At 36.6% G+C, this 16,540-nt stretch overlaps 1 protein-coding gene across 1 annotated transcript in view; it reads left to right on the forward strand.

The window, feature by feature from the left end:
* Positions 1-16,540, forward strand: part of COL24A1 (collagen type XXIV alpha 1 chain) — a 404,873-nt gene that overhangs the window by 337,013 nt on the left and 51,320 nt on the right. The window lies entirely within an intron of this gene.

Genomic DNA, 16,540 nt, shown 5'->3' on the forward strand with positions numbered 1-16,540 from the left:
AGGGGTGGTAAATGGATCTGGGGAGCAAACGAAAGAAAACAAACACAAATTTTGTTGGACAGTAGGAAGGAGGTCCAGAACCAAGCTGTGAGGAACTCTAACATTTAAAAGTCAGATAAAGGAGGAAAAAGACTGAAAGGAGTGATTATAATAGGTAAGAAAAAAATGAATGTGGTGTCATGGAGACTTAAGAAAGAATATTTCAAAAAGGAGAACGTCATCAGCACATCTAATAATCTCAAGAAACTGTGTTGGACACTTGTTTTATTAATTTTGTTTTTTGTGGGGTTTTTTTGTTGATGTTGTAGATGCATTTTGTGTTTGTTTTGCTACTCAGCATCTTTATCCCATTTTTTTAATTTAAAAACCCCTCTTTTTGAGTTTTGGTGAAAGGCCACCTTTTACTACAGTAGCCAGAAGTTCCAAACTCTTACTTCCTTGTCACTTGAAACAAGGATGCATGCTCTCGCCTAGGCCTGATCAATTAGTTATATTCACCTTCAAATGGGGAGTTAGTGATACACAGAGAGGCGGGGACAGTGGAGAGTCTGTTCTGGTAGCAGTGGCAGTAACATCAACAGCTCCCAGTTTCCAGGGATGACGGTTGCTTCAGCAATAGTGTTCAATGTGCAGCAGCAGATGTAGTACATGCTGTAGTGTTCAAATTCTGGCTTCCTGACATCACTTTAATTCTGCCCATTTTCCAAACCTGATTCTCCAGGTTTATCTGTGATTATATGAGCTACCAAATGTGTTTTCAGTGTCTGTTCTGCCTTTATTATCCAGTATTAGTTTCTGGTATTTGCAAGTAAGGACTCTGACTAATACACAGATCTAATAAAATGAAATTATGATCATGTATTTTAGTAAGTGGAGGTCATCAGTAACTTTAGCAAAGAATCTTGTCAGGTTGGGGGCAGGAATAGGATTGACATTCTTGAGGACAGAGAGTGGACAGTGAGAAAATCAGGATATTCAAACCACTCAATGGAGAAGTTTGGTTCTGAAGGAGAAAATAGGGCAATGACCAGAGAATAAATTTAAAGTAGAAAGTTATTTTTAAGTGTGAGAATCCTGACCACATTTAAATGCTCATCAGAAGGACCTAGTAAATATGGAGAGGTTGAAGACAGTCAAGGGAAGGGAAAATCTGAGTATGAATTAGACAACAAAACCTGCATATTCTAGCTCCTCTTCCTAAGTTACTCTAATTGGAAACCACTTTTTAAAAAGACAGATTCTGAGCCATAGAACAGATTCTGTCCCTTTATGTACGACTGGTACAGGAAGCTCATTGCACTTTGAAAGAAACAAATGGATTACAGTAATGTTAAATACTGTTGCAATATACTTCCTAGGGCCATGAAGTTGAATGGTAACTAATGTTGCCATTAGCAAGCAATTAACTACCAGATCATAAGTCATCATCTGATACTTTTTAGCATTTTCACAGAATAAGTTAGAGAAATTTTACATGCATACTTAGAATATTAGGATGTCATAAGTGTTGAAATGTTTTGTATCCATCAAAATAAAAATAAAATAATTTTCTGTTGAGGATCCCTTTATAACCCTAAGGTTTGCATATGCAGTTGATATTTATGTACATGGAAATCTTTTCTATAAATGTCTGTGCTCTCTATGGAATATTTGATATGGAATTAGAATTATGGTGCTTTATAAGGAATCATTCTGTTCAGTGAAATAAGGTAGCAATGGCTAACTGGGCACTAGGGAAAGTGATTTCTAAGAGAAGTATTTCTCAAGCCTACTGCGGTAATAGAAAAACTACTTAAGAGGAAATAAGGCCATTTCTAAATACTAGCAAGTTCCTTGGAATATTTTCAACTGAGGATAAGGACATCTTTCCATTGATTTTTTTTTTTTTTTTTAATCATGGCACCATGGTGTTCCTTGGCTTACCTTTAAAGACTGCTGGGTTTTTCCACTGAGAAAAATATTTATTCTGGGATTTTTAGCATTATGCAACTGCCTGATTTTCCTAAACAATGTTCTTTCTTTTCTTTCTTTCTTTCTTTTTCTCTTTCTTTCTTTATTTTTATGTGGCCAACAAATTAAAGAATTCTTGGCATATTCACTCTGCAGTTTCAATGTTTTTTCAAGATCGTGTGACTGTAACTGAAGGACAGTATTGGGGAGGCTCACTGTTGCCTGTGTGAATTTCCTTCTGTACAGATGAGTGTTTTGAGGCCAGTCAACTTAGCACATCTGTAGTAAATGAGTCTACCATGCTGTTTTCATCAAGTTGGACTTCTGTACAAGCATAGTACCTCAATCATTTAGGAAAAAGCAAAACAACTTTTCCTTGCAAAGATCATAAATCCATTTATCACCAAAAGGAATGCTTACCAGTCTTTTTATTTTTTTATTGCTGTAACTAATAAAACTGGTCATTGGAAAAAAGGGAAAGAAATAAAACTAACGACTCGACTAAGGACAAATCAAGGCCTTTCAATCTTGACTTTGCAGTTTGCCAGGTGAACACAAGCATAAGTGTTGTCTAAAATGAGTTTCTTGTCTTAAAGGAACATTGAAAATCCTGAATTTTCCATTGTGGATTGAGTCCAGTATAAGGAAGAAAAACACACTTCATCAGCACCTTTGTAGTAGGACCACCATCGAAGCTTCTATTGGGAAATCCAGCCACCCTGCCACCCATCTGGGCTGTGTGTTCTCATAGTCCAGTCACACGAAAGAAACTTTTCTAAGAAGATACATTTTTTTCTTCACAGTATTTTCAAGAAAGAGACCTACCTTCTTTGTCCAGACCTACATTTAGCAAATCCTGTCATCTCATTATTAAGAGGTTGATTATTCAGTTATAGCTTATCCTGATTGCTACTTTTTCCCTCCCCCTGACCCCCCACCCTGCCGCTTGTTTTGGCCCATTTTCTACTCATTAGGAACTCTTCCAGAGCAACAAAGCTCAGTGTATTTGGCAGCGTATTGGCAACAAAATGAAATATCTGCTAAAGGATTTAACTTTCTTAGTTGAATTTTCCATGACTCCCGATCAGATAAAGTTCATACTTTTTTTTTTTTTTTAATAGAGCAAGGTCTCTCTCTGTCACCCAGGCTGGTGTACAGTGGTGTGATCTTAGCTCACTGCAGCCTTGAACACCTGGGCTCAAGTGATTCTCCTACCTCAGACTCCCAAGTAACTGGGACTACAGGCACGCACCACCACATTCCGCTAATTTATTGTTTTTTACGTTTGTAGAGATGAGGTCTCACCATCTTGCCTAGGCTAGCCTTGAACTCTTGAGCTCAAGCAATTATCCCACCTCGGCCTCCCAAAGTGCTGGGATTACAGGCATGAGCCACCATGCTCGGCTGGTTTATACTCTTTATGGAATGGTGTTTCTTCATGGTCTAGCCTCTGTTGACATTTCCAGACATATATTCTACCTTGCTTCTGTTGTGTGCTGTGCATTTCAGTTATAATCACAGCTAACAGTTATTAAACGCTTACTGTAGCCCGGGCACTGTTCCAGGTGCTGATGTGTATTAAGTAATTTAACCCTCACAAAACCTCCATGAAGTAGAGACAGCTGTTATATCCAGTTTACAGAAAAGGAAGCTGAGACTGAAAGAGACTAAATAACTTCCCCAGGTTCACACAGACAACAAGTAATCCAATCAGAATTCAAACCAGGCATCTTAGTTTCAGAGCTATGTTTCTTCAAGTATGCCTATTTACTTAGCCCCCAAAATTCTATTATTTCCCTCACTTTCTGGCCTTTGTGTACTTTATTTCCACTGCTTAGAAAGCTCTTCCATTTTTCCCTGTAACTTTATGTGATCTTTTAGGACTTAATTGTTTAACTATTACCTCCTTCACTCACTTTTCTAGTCAGAGTTGAGCTTGTCTGCTCTGAACTTTTGGATGCTGAGTACACTGCCCCCATCAGAGCATGGATATTGTCTTCCTTTCTTTCTCTCCCAAGAGTCCTGTTGAATCACCTAGCACCATGTCAGGCCCATAGGAGAAGATCAATAAACATTTGGGAATTGAATGTTCTTTTTTTTTTTTTTTTTTTTTTTTTTTGAAACAGAGTCTCGCTCTGTCACCCAGGCTGGAGTGCAGTGGTTGTGATCTCGGCTCACTGCAACCTCCGCCTCCCAGGTTCACGCCATTCTCCTGCGTCAGCCTCCTGAGTAGCTGGGACTACAGGCGCCCACCACCATGCCTGGCTAATTTTTTTGTGTATTTTTAGTAGAGACAGGGTTTCACCATGTTACCCAGGATGGTCTCGATCTCCTGACCTCGTGTTCTACCCGCCTCGGCCTCCCAAAGTGCTGGGATTACAGGTGTGAGCCACTGTGCCTGGCCAGGAATTGAATGTTCTTTGCATGGTTGTTAGGATCTTGGAGACCTGTGTTTAAAATCTAGATGCGATAGCTATTTGACATCTTAAGCAGCATTTATAAAATGAGTACAATAGTATTATACTTAATCCATATGATTTTTATAAGAATCAAATGAAATATTGTATGTAAAATGCATAGTACACTACATGTATTTATAACAAATATAAATGGTTAAGCTGACGTGCATTCATTAAAAAATATTTGTTTAGTGCCTACTAAGAGCCAGGAGTTAGGGAATATAGCAGTTAATAATGGGCAAAAAACTGCCCTCATGGAGTTTGGTGTGTTCGCAGGGTTGTGGGAGAATCAAATAAGATAGTATGAGTAGATTATTTGTTATTTTTTAAATAAAAGGATAGACATTTATTTCTCTATAATGATGTAAACCCAGACATATCTAAGAGTCAAAGTATAGATGAAACATCTTCTTTCAGTCCCTGTTAGTCCTGTGATTGGATGTCAAAACCTGGGTAAAGGAGATTTCATAAAATACCTTTATTTTGTCAAATATCATAGTGACATTTGCACTGTCTATTTTTTAGGATTGATAAACCATCAGTTGTAAATAATTTCTGTGAAGTAAAACAATGTTGAAATGCCTGTATTCATTAAGGTTGAGCAAGAGATTTTATACTCTTGGGAATAGATGTGAGTCAAACAGACCTGTCTTCACTACCTTAAGAGCTGCCTCACCTGTGCTCTCAGTTCCATAAGCTTTGATATGTTTAGAGATTCAAAACTAAAATTACCTCCTAACTTTAGTATACAGCTCATTCATAAATCTTATTTCTAGCAATTGGCTACATTACTTATGATTGGCACAGCAGGAAAATGTTATGAATGCTACATTATTTATGTAAAATGTAGCCTTGTGTATAATCACCTAATAATTACCATCCCACATATTTTTAAACACCAATCCTTTGCTAGGAGGGATATATTTAGTAAACCAAATAAAACGAGAAATTCCTACTTAAACAGAAGTGTTTTGAGCTGCTCAGAGTAAAGGAAGTAAAGTATTATTTATATAACTTCTGGGTTTGCTGGCTTAAGAAAAAAAATAGTACTTACATTGCCTAATAATCTAGGATATTATATTTGTACTACAGAAAGTAAATTAATTTTAAATTAATTTTTCTTACTATCTTCTCACATAGTTGATAACTATATAAACATAATGCTATGTACACATAAGGTGCCTGGCAGAAGAGAAAGGAAAAAACTTTTTTTAGAAAAATGTTAAGGTAGTACTTTAAAGAAAAATATCAACCAATATGAAGTTCAGTGTCATTTTAAGTTTGTCATTCTACTGTGAGAAATCAATAAAATTGATATTCGAAATATTTGTAATTTCACTCAGCATAACTTTAAATATAACATTTTTAGCTATTTTTAAAATGTAGATTTTTATCATTGCCTGGATTTAACAAATTTTATTTTTTATTGCTTATTTTTTAATATATTTGTTTCAATCCTAATGAGAATATGACGGCTAAGCCAAGGAGCTGGGGGAATAACAGAGTGACACTTTCTTTGGTATGTTTCATTATTATATACACATAAGTCATCATCATTCCAAAATTTGTCTCTCTATCTTTTTTCTAAATGTGTGCATATAGCCCCATTTTCCTTCCCAGATCTTTCCATTCAGTTCTAAAATGAAGGCAGACTTGCAATAAAACAATTTCTTCCTTTTCCCAGAGGGAAGTCAAAGTGAAAAGCAATGCCTTCTTTCCTTAACTGACACCAGATCAAATAAAATAATACGAACCATAATGCTATTCATTTCTGACAAATGGAATGCACTCAATAAAAAGCAACTCTCGCAGTTGTGGTTGATGTTGTTGTTGTCATTACTGATCCAAGTACTTGTTTCTTTAGAGTCCAAAGGCTTAGGAAGCCATGGGTTTCAGTCCTGTCAAAACTGACACTTTCCTGCTAGGTTTAAAACTTATTTCGGTAGGGAGACTGGCTCCTAAGAATAAAGGAAGTCTCTGGTCATGTGACACCATGTACTCTTATAATTATATTAATTTTTAATATACATGTAAACTGTTCATTGATTTTTGGCGTCTCTGACCAAAGTTAATAATAATTATAATTATATTTACTTTTAAAAATTTACCCAGAATGATTTACCATAGGCTGAATGGTTTTAGACAAATCATTTAGAAGACACTGGAAAGAATGCCTAGGGTTAGCATCTGTTTCTCTTGCAAACAAAATTAATCAGCCATCTGTGTAATAAGAAATGTTTGTTCTTTACTTGTATGAAACATTGTTTGGAACTTTGAACAGAACACTCTGCTATCGTCCTCAAATTTCTCTCTAAGAAACCAACAAGCATAGTAAATGACTTGGACTATATTCATTCTACTGGGTTAAATATCTGATAGCACTGCAAATAAAATGAAGTTGCTAGTTTACAGTTAACCCTAATGACAAGTTTTGTGCTCCTTATTATTCTCAGTCAAAAGTACGTCTTGACTTCAAGAGTGGTCAGTAGTTTCTGAATGTCCATTGTCATGTATCACCCGAAAGATACATTTTTTATATTAGAAAATGAAGAATTTTAAAATTGCCTAGAATTATAAGTAAAATGAGGCAAAATGGTTCTATTTTAGAATTATGCAATTTTGAGGTATCTTAAAATCATCTAATCAGTTCTAATGATGCATCTCCCTAAAATGTCCATTACCTCTATAAAATATCTGAGGATAAGCGGCTCACAAACTTGCAAGACAACCTAATGCTTTTAAAACAATTCTCACAGTGATTTACATCTATAACTTAACTTTTCAGTTGGTTTAACTCTGAAGTTACTTTGTTTATTACTTTATTTTTTTCGCTGCTTACATGCCCTTTCTTTCATCTTGTATCTATGACTTTTTAAAATCTCTCTCTTCAGGTTTCTTTAGGTCTTTAAACTATTTTTGTTTTTATTAGGGAGGGTGCTATTCATCAGAATTTTGTTTTTAAAATTTGCCTTTCCTGTCAAGTCATATCCCCATTAGAGACCTGGTCATTGGTATAACACCTATGTCTTCTCTGAACATTTTTGAAAATTTAAATCCCAAAGTCTCAGATGACTATCATTTGTATTGATGATCTCTAAAATGGCATCATCTCATGACTCCAGAGTTCTCATCATTCATGTGGAACGTACACTACCAGATAATCTATCCCATAGATATGGAACAGAAAGGCTCACGGAAAATTAAAACAAATATAAAACACATAGAAGCCAGGGGAAAGAAACAGGATACGATAATACACTTAGGATGAGGCATCCTAAGTCCACAGCATGGATCTCTCTCTCTCGCTCTCTCTCTCCCCTCTCTTTCCTTCCCTCCCCTTCTCTCTCTCTCTTTCCTTCTCTCTCTTTCTCCCTTTCTCTTTTCCTCTCTCTTCCTCCCTCTTCCTCCCTTTCTCCTTCTATGAGGATTTTGCCCTTGTAATTTGTTCCTTAAAATATTGAGCCCCACTAACTCAGATAAATGGTGAGAGATAGTTGGGACAAAAAAGACTTAAAGGTCAAGCTGAGGAACATGAACCTATATCCTATATGTACCTCTCTGTAAGCACCCAACGTTGGACATGAACCTTAGATACAAAATACATTATTTTAGTGAGTTTTGGAACGTGAAGAAAATCTACTTAGAAAGGATAATTTTTAAAAATATACTTAATTATCTTTTACCATAAGCAAGAAAATAATAAAATATGTGATGACATAATTTGAAGAAAATGTTATTTGAAAAAAAAGGAAAAATGCTTTGGTACTAAATTCAAATTTTTTTTTTTTTATTATACTTTAGGTTTTAGGGTACATGTGCACAATGTGCAGGTTTGTTACATATGTATCCATGTGCCATGTTGATTTCCTGCACCCATTAGCTCGTCATTTAGCATTAGGTATATCTCCTAATGCTGTCCCCGCCCCCCCCACCCCCCACCCCACAACAGTACCTGGAATGTGATGTTCCCCTTCCTGTGTCCATGAGTTCTCATTGTTCAATTCCCACCTATGAGTGAGAACATGTGGTGTTTGGTTTTTTGTCCTTGCGATAGTTTACTGAGAATGATGTTTTCCAGTTTCATCCATGTCCCTACAAAGGACACGAACTCATCATTTTTTATGGCTGCATAGTATTCCATGGTGTATATGTGCCACATTTTCTTAATCCAGTCTATTGTTGTTGGACATTTGGGTTGGTTCCAAGTCTTTGCTATTGTGAATAGTGCCGCAATAAACGTACGTGTGCATGTGTCTTTATAGCAGCATGATTTATACTCCTTTGGGTATATACCCAGTAATGGGATGGCTGGGTCAAATGGTATTTCTAGTTCTAGATCCCTGAGGAATCGCCACACTGACTTCCACAATGGTTGAACTAGTTTACAGTCCCACCAACAGTGTAAAAGTGTTCCTATTTCTCCACATCCTCTCCAGCACCTGTTGTTTCCTGATTTTTTAATGATCACCATTCTAACTGGTGTGAGATGGTATCTCACTGTGGTTTTGATTTGCATTTCTCTGATGGCCAGTGATGATGAGCATTTCTTCATGTGTTTTCTGGCTGCATAAATGTCTTCTTTTGAGAAGTGTCTGTTCATGTCCTTTGCCCACTTTTTGATGGGGTTGTTTGTTTTTTTCTTGTAAATTTGTTTGAGTTCATTGTAGATTCTGGATATTAGCCCTTTGTCAGATGAGTAGGTTGCAAAAATTTTCTCCCATTCTGTAGGTTGCCTGTTCACTCTGATGGTAGTTTCTTTTGCTGTGCAGAAGCTCTTTAGTTTAATGAGATCCCATTTGTCGATTTTGGCTTTTGTTGCCATTGCTTTTGGTGTTTTAGACATGAAGTCCTTGCCCACGCCTATGTCCTGAATGGTATTGCCTAGGTTTTCTTGTAGGATTTTAATGGTTTTAGGTCTAACATTTAAGTCTTTAATCCATCTTGAATTAATTTTTGTATAGGGTGTAAGGAAGGGATCCAGTTTCAGCTTTCTACATATGGCTAGCCAGTTTTCCCAGCACCATTTATTAAATAGGGAATCCTTTCCCCATTTCTTGTTTTTGTCAGGTTTGTCAAAGATCAAATAGTTGTAGATATGCGGCATCATTTCTGAGGGCTCTGTTCTGTTCCATTGATCTATATCTCTGTTGTGGTACCAGTACCATGCTGTTTTGGTTACTGTAGCCTTGTAGTATAGTTTGAAGTCAGGTAGCGTGATGCCTCCAGCTTTGTTCTTTTGGCTTAGGATTGACTTGGCAATGCGGCCTCTTTTTTGGTTCCATATGAACTTTAAAGTAGTTTTTTCCAATTCTGTGAAGAAAGTCATTGGTAGCTTGATGGGGATGGCATTGAATCTATAAATTACCTTGGGCAGTATGGCCATTTTCACGATATTGATTCTTCCAACCCATGAGCATGGAATGTTCTTCCATTTGTTTGTATCCTCTTTGATTTCATTGAGCAGTGGTTTGTAGTTCTCCTTGAAGAGGTCCTTCACATCCCTTGTAAGTTGGATTCCTAGGTATTTTATTCTCTTTGAAGCAATTGTGAATGGGAGTTCACTCATGATTTGGCTCTCTGTTTGTCTGTGATTGGTGTACAAGAATGCTTGTGATTTTTGTACATTGATCTTGTATCCTGAGACTTTGCTGAAGTTGCTAATCAGCTTAAGGAGATTTTGGGCTGAGACAATGGGATTTTCTAGATATACAATCATGTCATCTGCAAACAGGGACAGTTTGACTTCCTCTTTTCCTAATTGAATACCCTTTATTTCCTTCTCCTGCCTGATTGCTCTGGCCAGAACTTCCAGCACTATGTTGAATAGGAGCGGTGAGAGAGGGCATCCCTGTCTTGTGCCAGTTTTCAGAGGGAATGCTTCCAGTTTTTGCCCATTCAGTATGATATTGGCTGTGGGTTTGTCGTATATAGCTCTTATTATTTTGAGATACGTCCCATCAATACCTAATTTATTGAGAGTTTTTAGCATGAAGGGTTGTTGAATTTTGTCAAAAGCCTTTTCTGCATCTAAAAATTGACTTTACTTTTTAAATACCATTCTCTCAACCAGACCTTCCACAGAAATGGCTTTAGTCTGTCTTGAGCCGAAACATCTCTCCCACTACATTTATAACTTTAAGGCAATAACTTTATATTATGATCATGATCCAGTTTCTTCTCACTAATTTCTTTTCTGATTACCACTAAAGGTAACTTCCCCTCCTCAGAACGTCTCAGGTATTTACATTGCATCTCTCTTCTTTGGAATTTTTTTAAAACTTTTACTGGCATTATAATTATTTATATAGTACATTCCATCACATTTCATTTTTTGTTTTTCTTATTTATTTATTTGTTTATTTTTGAGACAGGGTCTCACTCTGTTGCCCAGGCTAGAGTGCAGTGGCATGATCATGGCTCACTGCATCCTCGAACTCCTGGGCTCAAGCGATTCTCTCACCTCAGCTTCCCCAGCAGCTGAGACTACAGATGCTCATAATACCATGCCCTGGTAACTTTTTTCTTTTCTTTTTTTTTTTTTAGAGATAGGGTGTCACTGTGTCACCCAGACTGGTCTCAAACTCCTGGGCTCAAGTAATCCTCCCACCTTAGCCTCTACCAAAGTGCTGGGGTTACAGGGATGAGCCACCACACCTGGTCTCATCTTTTTCATTTAATTTTAAGCTTCTTAAAAACAAGAATCATATATTATTTATACCTATATTTTTAAAGGGATTCCCATGGTAGCTTCCTTATGCATAGATGATATTCAATAAATATTTGTTGAATACATGGAGAAAGAAGTATTGAATAACCCAATTTAATATCCTAGGAATCAACTCAGAAAGTAAGTTATTCCTAGAAGAGAAGTCAACAAACTTTTTCTGTAAATATGAAAACATATTTCTGTAAATATTCATATAAATATGAATAAATTTTAGTATTTTCAGGAAGCAAACTCAAGGGTATTACTTGCAAACTGATGTCAGAAGAGAGAAACTGTTCACAAAATGTTTATTCATGAAATTAAAAATATAATTAAGTTAAAAATTTTGTAATGCAAGACTAGTAATTAGAAAAATGGCATGCTTTGCATAGGATAACACTTAGCTTATTAAAATCTGCTTCCTCTGTGGGTTTCTTTAGGTTTTCAGCTGTTTCTATTTTATTGGGGAGGGTGCTATACATCAGAATTTTGTTTTTAAAGCTTGCCTTTCCTGTAAAGTGATCTTATTACAGTTCCCTATTGTCAGAATTTTCTGCACTTGTTAATGCTGTTAATGTTGGCCTGTAATGAGACTTTGCATATTTCACATATTTCATCTTTGAAAATTTTTTTCACACAGATAGGTACTGCCAAATGCTACAATTCATGAGCATATGATTTTAATTGAATATACTGATTGCTTGAAAACAATATCCAGAATTCTATTAGGTTCTCTTGATTTTGCCATTTAGCTTGTCATTTCCTTGTAGATTAATCATTTCCAATTGTAAGCTAGGTGGGAACTCCTCAAGTGCAAAGTCAAATGGATTTTGAAATATGGAAATTTATTGCATCTAGGCCTAAGATATGCTATTGAAACTGTTTGAGTTCAGAAAATCTACCCACCATATGCTTTCCAAATTTATCCGATAATTCTTTTTTTGATCCATAGCTGTCAGTTTTATTGCATCTTAGCAGAATCCACAGAAGATTGTACTGATTTAGTGTTTTTTTAACTTCTTTGAAAATATTCTCACTTGCAGTTACCCACAGACTATTTATACAATTCTTCCATCTCAGCATTGACTCCTTCCCATAGCATTGACTCCTTGAATGAACAACTGAGCAGTATTGCTAATTTCTGTTGACTCATCAAGAACCAACAGGCCGTGCTGGTAGGGAGAGAAGAAAAAAAGAACCTTGTTTTTTAATTGATTGTTGATGCTGCACCAGTATCCTCAACATTTCAAGCGGCTATTCTTGCTAAAAAGCTAGCAATCTAAAATAAGTGTATTTTTGCTATATGATTTAATTAAGTCATCAATAAAGGATTTTCCTTATTGGGCTAACAAATGAAGTGAACACTCAGAAACTTAGTTCAGTTGCAGCCTCATTTTCATTTTGTTGTGAAGAAATTCTGCTGTGATAAAATACTCCATGTTACATTTTCTAATTTTTCTGACTGTTGTATTCCTGTGAGGTAGAAATATTATATTGTGTGCCTAGTCTGATAATGTTGATGTATACTGTATAATTTTTAAGCATAGCTATAGTAATATTACATAGTAAATACAAGGCTTTGCCATCTAATTTAATAAGAAAATTCATTTTCCATGGTGCCTTAAAAATACAATATTCGAAGTCCACTTTTCTTTTCTTGTTTTGATATGATAGCATGTGCACTGGTAATAAGTAAAATAAAGTGTCACAGTAATATATGTTCCACTTGAAACGCTGTATTATAACTGCATCACTGCAATTTGTAGTACATCAAGCAACGGTGCAAAGCAATGGAAGTGCCATATAAGATCTCTACCAAGACACAAAAGCCCTTCAAAAAATCAACGAATCCAATGAAAAAAAAATAATGAAATAGATCATTAGCTAGTCTAATAAAGAAGAAAAGATAGAAGAACCAAATGGACACAATAAAAAATGATAAAGGAGATATCACCACTAACCCCACAAAAATACAACCAACCATCAGAGAATACTATAAACACCTCTATGCAAATAAACTGGACAATCAAGAAGAAATGGATACATTCATTGGCATATACACCCTCCCAAGACTGAACCAGTAAGAGTTGAATCCCTGAATAGACCAGTAATGAGTTCTGAAATTGAGGCAGTAATAAATAGCCTACCAACCAAAAATAAACCCAGAACTAGATGGATTCATAGCTGAAATCTACCAGAGGTATACCAAGAGGGGCTGGTTCCATTTCTTCTGAAACCATTTCAAACAATTGAAAAGAAGAGACTCCTCCCTAACTCATTTTATGAGGCCAGCATCATCCTGATACCAAAACCTGCCAGAGATATAACAAAAAAAGAAAACTTAAGGCCAATATTCCTGATGAACATCAATGCAAAATCCTCAATAATATACTGGCCAACCAAATCCAGCAGTACATCAAAAAGCTTATCCACTATGATCAAGTTGGCCTCACCCCCAGGATGCAAGGCTGGTTCAACATACACAAATCAATAAATGTAATTCATCACGTAAACAGAACTAAAGACAAAAACCACATGATTATCTCAGTAAATGCAGAAAAGGCCTTCAATAAAATTCAACATCCCTTCATGTTAAAAACTCTCAATATACTACGTATTGACAAAACATACCTCAAAATAGTAAGAGCCTTTTATGACAAACCCACAGCCAATATCATACTGAATGGGCAAAAGCTGGAAGCATTCCCCTTGAAAACCAGCACAAGGCAAGGATACCCCCTTTCATCACTCCTATTCAACATAGTATTGGAAGTTCTGTCCAGGGCAAACAGGCAAGAGAAAGGGTATTCAAATAGGAAGAGAGGAAGTCGAATTGTCTCTGTTTGCAGATGACATGATCCTGTATCTAGAAAACCCCATCTTTTCAGCCCAAAAGCTTCTTAAGCTGAGAAGCAACTTCAGCAAAGTCTCAGGATATAAAATCAATGTTCAGAAACCACAAGCATTCCCATACACCAAGAGCAGACAAGCAGAGAACCAAATCATGACTGAACTCCCATTCACAATTGCTACAAAGAGAATAAAATACCTAGGAATATAGCTAACAAGGGAAATAAAGGACCTCTTCAAGGAGTACTACAAAACACTGCTCAAGGAAATCAGAGAGGACACAAATGGAAAAACATTCCATGCTTGTGGATAGGAAGAATTAAATTGTGAAAATGACCATACTGCCCAAAGTAATTTATAGATTCAATACTATTCCCATAAAACTACCATTGACATTCTTCACAGAATTAGAGACAACTATTTTTTAAAATTCATATGAAGCAAAAAAAGAGCCCATATAGCCAAGACTATCTGAAGCAAAAAGAACAAAGCTGGAAGCATCACTCTGCCTGACTTCAAACTATACTACAAAGCTACAGTAACCAAAGCAGCATGGTACTGATATAAAAACAGACACATAGACCAACGGACCAGAATAGAGAACTCAGAAATAAGACCACACACGTACAACCATCTGATCTTTGAAAAACCTGACAAAAACAAGCAATGTGGAAAGTATCCCCTCTTTAATAAATGGTGCTGGGGGAACTGGCTAGCCATATGCAGAAAATTGAAACTGGACCCCTTCCTTACATCTTATGCAAAGATTAACTCATGATGGATTAAAGACTTAAATGTAAAACCTAAAACTAAAAACCCTAGAAGAAAATCTAAGCAATACCATTCAGGACATAGGCTGGGCAGTGACTTCGTGACGAAACATCAAAAGCAATTGCAACAAAAGCAAAATTTGACAAATGGGATCTACTTAAACTAAAGAGCTTCTGCACAGTGAAAGAAACTATCATCAGAGCAAACAGACAACCACAGAGTGGGAGAAAATTTTTGCAATCTATCCATCTGACAAATGTCTAATATCCAGAATCTACAAGGAGCTTAAGCAAGTTTACAAGAAAAAAAAACCTCATTAAAAAGTCGGCAAAGGGCCGGGCACGGTGGCTCACGCCTATAATCCCAGCACTTTGGGAGGCCGAGACGGGTGGATCACGAGGTCAGGAGATCAAGACCATCCTGGCTAACATGGTGAAACCGCATCTGTATTAAAAATACAAAAAAATTAGCTGGACATAGTGGCAGGTGCCTGTAGTCCCAGCTACTCAGGAGGCTGAGGCAGGAAAATGGCATGAACCCGGAAGGCAGAGCTTGCGGTGAGCCGAGATCGTGCCACTGCCCTCCAGCCTGGGTGACTGAGCGTGACTCTGTCTCCAAAAAACATAATAAAATAAAACTAAAATTAAAAAAATAAAAAGTGGGCAAAGGACATGAACAGACACTTCTCAAAAGAAGACATTCATGCAGCCAACAAACATATCAAAAAAAAGCTCAACATCATTGATTATTAGAGAAATGCAAATCAAAACCACAATGAGATACCATCTCACACCGGTCAGAATGGCGATTATTAAAAAGTCAAGAAACAACAGATACTTGCAAGGCTGCAGAGAAATGAGAACACTTTTACACTGTTGGTGGGAATGTAAATTAGTCCAACCATTGTGGAAGACAGTGTGGTGATTCCTCGAAGACCTTGAGGAACCAAAGTCCAGGAATACCAGAAATACCGTTTTACCCAGCAATCCCATTACTGGGTATATACCCAAAGCAATATATATCCTTCTATCATAAAGATACATGCATGTGTGTGTTCATTGCAGCACTATTCACAATAGCAAAGACATAGAATCAACCCAAATGCCCATCAATGATAGACTGGATAAAGAAAATGTAGTACATATACGGCATGGAATACTATGCAGCCATAAAAAGGAATGAGATCATGTCCTTTGCAGGGATATAGATGGAGCTGGAATCCATTATCTTCAGCAAACTAATGCAGAAACAGAAAATCAAACATCTCATGATCTTATAAGTGGGAGCTGAACAATGTGAACACATGGACACAGGGAGGGGAACAACATCCACTGGGGTCTGTTGGTGGAGGTGGGAGAGAGGGAGAGGGAGAGCATTAGGAAAAATAGCTAATGCATGCTGGGCTTAATACCTAGGTGATGGGTTGATAGCTGGAGCAAATCACCATGGCACACGTTTACCTACGTAACAAACCTGCACATCCTGCGCATGTACCCCGAAACTTAAAATGAAATTAAAAAGAAAACTCTGCCATAACTACTCAGCTCTGCTATTGTTGTGCAAATGCAGCCCTAAACAATATGTAAATGAATGAGCATGACTGTCCAGTAAAACTTTATATATATACTGAAAATTTAATTTCATAGAATTTTTCCATGTCTTTAAGTATTATTCTTTTCAATGTTTAAAAATGTAAAAACTGTTCTTAGTTCATGAGATCTACAAAAACAGGTGATGGACTGAATTTAGTTTGCAAAGTATAGTTTGCCAACCTGATTTAGGATTTGGTTTTAAGGATATACTG

The sequence above is a fragment of the Hylobates moloch genome, unplaced genomic scaffold (genome assembly GCF_009828535.3).
Source record: "Hylobates moloch isolate HMO894 unplaced genomic scaffold, HMol_V3 SCAFFOLD_5, whole genome shotgun sequence".
NCBI classification, from domain to species: Eukaryota; Metazoa; Chordata; class Mammalia; order Primates; family Hylobatidae; genus Hylobates; species Hylobates moloch.